The sequence below is a fragment of the Marmota marmota genome, unplaced genomic scaffold (genome assembly GCF_001458135.2).
Source record: "Marmota marmota marmota unplaced genomic scaffold, marMar, whole genome shotgun sequence".
NCBI classification, from domain to species: domain Eukaryota; kingdom Metazoa; phylum Chordata; class Mammalia; order Rodentia; family Sciuridae; genus Marmota; species Marmota marmota.
The window spans coordinates 13,853,007-13,858,325 of record NW_026000169.1 but is presented as its reverse complement, the minus strand read 5'-3'; the positions used below and the strand labels follow the sequence as shown (position 1 = coordinate 13,858,325).

The 5,319-nt window shown below is 42.7% G+C and overlaps 1 pseudogene; it reads left to right on the top strand.

Moving 5' to 3' along the window:
• Positions 1 to 1,537: 1,537 nt before the first annotated feature.
• On the top strand, positions 1,538 to 4,932 carry LOC107152787 (annotated as a pseudogene).
• Positions 4,933 to 5,319: the final 387 nt, after the last annotated feature.

Genomic DNA, 5,319 nt, shown 5'->3' with positions numbered 1-5,319 from the left:
CTCTCTCTCTCTTTTTTTTTTTTTTTTTTTTGTCTCACTATGACTAAAGTGTATGACAAGAACAACTTAGAGGGGCTGGAGTTGTGGCTTGGCAGTAGAGTGCTCACCTAGCATGTGCAGGGCCCTGGGTTGGATCCTCAGCACCATATAAAAACAAATAAAGATATTGTGTTCAACTACACCTAAAAATAAATGTTAAAAAAAAAAGAACAACTTAGAGAAGGAAAAGTTTATTTGGGGCTCACATTTTCAGAGGTCATAGATAACTGGCTCCCTTGCTCTAGGTCCAAGGTGTAGCAGCCCATTATGGGGGAAGGGCCTAGAGGAGAAAAGGTATCAACAGATGGGGGTCAGGAAGCAGAGACAGGAAGAACAACACTTCCGGGGCCAACCTCCAGCAACCCATCTCCTCCAAACATATCCCACCTTTCTACAATGACTGCCTAGTCAGTTCATTCAAACTAGGATGGACTCATTAGGTTACAGCTCTCACAGTCTACTTTTTTAACCTCTGAATATTCTTACATTAACAGGAGCTTCTGGGGGACAGGTCACATCCAAACCATAACATACTGCCCCTGTCTCCTAAATAGCTCATAGCCTTCTCAACCGAGCAAGATGCATTCAGCATATCTCCAAGAGACTCATAGTCTCCAGAGCTCTGGCACTGCCTGAACATCTAGCCCAAGTCCTAGTCTCCTCCAAGACTCAAGACAAACTCTTGGTTGTGATCTCCTTTAAAATTCAAAACCAAGTTTCATATATTCAAAATCAGTGGCACAGCATAATCATTCCCATTTCAACATGAAGTACTAAGGCACAGAAGAAGGACTGGGGCCAAAATAAGACCAAGACCCAGCTGGGCAAAGAAGTTCCCTGAGTCCATCTACGGTGACCAGGACCCTTGACTGTGAGGGGTTATTTCCTCAGGATTGGTTGCAGTATGCCTGAGCTCTCTTTTAGCCTGGTGGGCTCTGCAGCCCCCAGCTTGGCTGAGCTGACAGTCCATGTTCCTGGCATCTCTTACTTCCTGGGGTCTCTGTCCCAGCTTGAACTTCACCTTTACAACCTCAAGCATTGGTCTCTCAGGGGCAGCCCACAGGGACTGGGACCAGCAACACTTGCCTGGCCTCCCAAGTCTTTCTCTGAAATCTAGGTGGAAGCTGTCATGACCCTTATATACTTGTCAAAAAAGAGGCATAGGTTTAAGCACATCTGAACATACACACAAAGGGTGAGGGAGGACATAATAGTAGAACAAAGCCAAGAAATAGCTATCTGACCTAAAAGAAACTCAGCTTTTGGGGATCTCTCAGTTTCATAAGATCGTTCCCAAATATTTGTGTCTATTTCCAGTCAATAAGATAGTATTGAAAGTTTGCCATGACTCTCTTACATTTTTCACTATGGACCAGACTTAAATTTCTAGTTTCTATTCAATAAGATTGTTGTAGATGACTCTGTTTCAGAATTTTGATGGCATGATGCAACAAATAGGCAGAGCTGGGGTTGGAGAGAAACACCTAGAATCCAAGAGATGCAGCCTGGCAAGTGCCCGCAGGTACTCCAGCTACCATGCATGATCACAGCCTCCCTGAGTACATGCAGGGTCTTGTGATCACTTCCACTTGCCCACTTTGCACATGTTAGTTCTTTTGTCCTCAAAGAAACTGATAAGCTAAGTCTCATTGTTTGCCCCATTTTACAGAAGAACATATACCACGTGCAGCCAGATAACTGGCTCACGTTCCCACATCATAACCCCAGGTGCCTGTTCAGAGGCAATCTGGCTTCAGAGCCTCAACCCCTTAATCTCCACACACCTTCATCTCTGGGAAACTGGGCACCCATCTCCTTCCTGAAGACTGCTGAGAGACCTGACCCAGTCTACAATCAAACCTATTTGCTGGTTCCTTGAAAGATATTCCCCTGTGGGGGAACTTCATGCTCCGTGGGACAAGCAAGAGAAGAAGGTGGTCCATGGGGTCTGCATTTGGAGCAGGAGGAAAGGAAAGTCTAAAATAAGTATTAAATTTCCTCTTTGGCCTAATGAGATCTCAAATCCTCTGCTTTGGCTTTTCATGAACCTTTGAACCTGCCTTCCAGAACACTGGGGCCTTGAAGAGAATTCATCAGTACCTTTCCTTCTGTGCAGGTGGAGAGGAGCTGTACATTGTATTGTTGCCCGTGAAATGGAGCAGTTTGACCAGAACACAAACACTTGAGAAAGAAAGAATGAATTTCCAGGCTAGACCACTGAAGTGTAGAGTGATCCTGAAGGCAAGGGAGCTTCAAAGGGAGACAATCTCAGAGAAAAATTTATTTACTTTTACCATTTCTATGAAATATATTTGTGTATTACTCTCTGCTCACACAAAAGCACGGGCACACACACATTTTTTCCCCATTTGAAATGTGCAACTCAGTTAGTGAATGTTCTTGGCACTCATACTCTCTCCTGCCCAGAAATAAAGATATGTTTGTAGATTAATGTATATATTAATTTATTTAGATTTTTTTCTAAAGCATCATGGAAATGGCAATGACACACATCCCTCTTGGATGCCATGCTGAGGAGTACATTCACTTAAAAATGAAAACTGAGCATTTGCCTCTCCTAATAGATTAGGGGACTTGGGGTCCTCCTTCACAATACCTCTAGTGTTCGTTTTTTTCTTAGGGCCTTAATCAGATGCTGGTCTAGCTCTTTTAGATTATAGTTTCATTATCTAAAATGGCATAAACTGCCTTCTCTTAAAGCAAGATCATAACAAATCTTGAGGTATTTAAGACGATAATATATTGTGGATCTATGCTTTAGGCCTAAGGTCAGTACTTAGAGTGACTTTAAGAGTTAGAACACTTCCTGAAATCCATTTGACTTAATGGGACTTGGAACCTAAATACATAGAAGTTTCTAATTTATAAGTTAAGCTAACATGATGGTTGATTTTATGTGTCAACACAATGGGCTATCAGGATTCCAGATATTTGATTAAACATCATTCTGAGTGTCTGTGAGGTTATTTCTGGATGAGATTAATATTTATACCAGCAAACCAGGTCCAGTGGAGCATTCCTGTAATCCTAGTGGCTAGGGAAGTTGAGGCAGAAGGACTGCAAATTCAAAGCTAGCTTTCGCATCTTAACAAGGCCCCTAGCAACTCAGAAGGACTCTGTCTCTAAATAAAACATTCAAAAGGGATGTGGAGGTATGCTGGGTACTCATTTCTGGGTGAGATAGGAGTGCCATTGCCCTCTCTCTGGAAGGTGGCCTTGAGGCCCTGTAAGCCACCTTCTTAGTCCTACTCCTTCCTGCTGTTCCTCTTGCTTGTGGCCTGCTGGGGTCTAGAGTCTGGGTGTTCTAGTGCTGGTGGAGCACTTAGCTAGTATGCATGAGGCTCTAGATTCCACTCCCAGCTCCGGAAAAAAAAAAAGGAAAAACAAAAACCAACCAATCAACAATATGAATAAAAGATAAATATTATAAATATTTAATATTTATAAGATAAATATTATAAATATTTAATATTTATAATATAAATATTATAAATATTACAGGCATTTGCTTAAGTGATTTGAACTTTCACTTTTCATCGGAAGTTGAGGTCTAATCACATGGACTGGATATTGGAAGGGAGTGTTCAGAGAACACAGTGACCAGAGTTTCAGGAGAAAGAAGGCATCCTAGAGAACATAGGTGAAGATGGACTCTCTGAAAGCTTCCAGCTTCTGCAGATTGATGTAGAATGTGACTGCCCAGACAGGGAGCCCCTCCCACAAGCAGTACAATGTGGTGCTTGAAAAACATCCAGAGAAAACAGAGACACTGGGAAAAGATAATTGCAACAAGAACAAAAGAAAGCAAGAAAAAGAAAGAAGAAAAGCCAATCATGCAGAAAATCCAGGCATCTGCCCCCAGCACAGCAAACACTTTCTGAAAGCCTTATCCAAAGAGAAACTCTTGGAGGCCAAACACTCAGGACCAAGACTGTGTATCTAACGATTTGAGTATGATCCATCACGGGTCAAAGAAGGAATTAAGTGTTGAGGGCCACAGCCGAGTTGGGGTGACGCATGGCATTTTTGCCAGAAGTAGTGGTTGAGAGGTGATGCCAGCAAGCCATTAAGATGATGACTTTTGAGTTCTCGCGGAGTTCCCGTTGAGTTCTGGTTGAGCTCTGGGGGGTGGGGGGGTGGTCCTGAAGAGTTTACATTGGTTGGGGAAGTGCCGGAGGAGGGATTTCCAGTTGGTAGTTCCTGGAGGAGCCGCGTGGCCTTCGGGAGAGTTCCCAGGAGCATGTGTGGAATGTGCTGGTGGAGTTCAGAAATAAAGTTTGTTCCTGCTTCAGTGGCTCGTGATTTGTGCCCAGCCAGACTGTGGCAATTAAGTAGGCTGGCTGGACAGATTCAAAGGTTGTATGGTTCAAAACAAAAAGTGGAAAGACCCTTTTGGTCTGCTTCACTGGACTCATGACACACAACCCCCTCTATAAAGAATGTTTGTGGATGAAGGGTGGATTTTCTAGTTACCTGCCGGACATAACAGAAGAAGACTGCTATAGTTTATTTCCCCTGGAAACTGTTGTGCACCTGACTCCTGACTCAGAATATGCTCGTCAAGATGTTGACCTAAACAAAGTTTACATCCTTGGTAGACTTGTGAGTGAAAGCATTCAAAAGAAGGTGACATTTCAAAAGGCCCAGGAGTATTCTGTCAAATCAGCCCGCTTGCTGAACTAGGAACACATGGTCAGGCTCCAGAATACATCTTTCAGAGATATCAGCCATCAATCAAGTATTTTTATCCAGTCCACTTACTTGAAGACTCACAATTGGCCTGAAGCATTGAAGAAAGGAGTTTCTTCAGGAAAAAGCATGTTTTTCAGAACTCAGTGGAGTAACAGGAAGCCTAAGATTGCAACTATATGAGATGAAGTGCCTGAGGTGTCTCAACCAAAGAAAAGGGCAAAGGGTGGTAGTAACATACACTTGCCTTTACTTGGCATCTTGAATCTTCATAGTATAAGCTAATGACAGGGACCACATTTTATGTTTTTGCATTGCCCACAGTGCCTGGCTCACAAGAAGTACCCTGATCAATGTTATTTTTTTAAAATTTTTTTATTTGTTCTAATCAGTTATACATGATAGCAGAATGCATTTCAATTCAATTGTACACAAATGGAATACAACTGTTTTATTTCTCTGGTTGTATACGATGTAGAGTCACACCACATGTGCAGTCAGCCATACATGTACCCAGGGTAATGATGTTCATCTCATTCCATCATCTTCCATCTTTCCTACTCCCTTCCC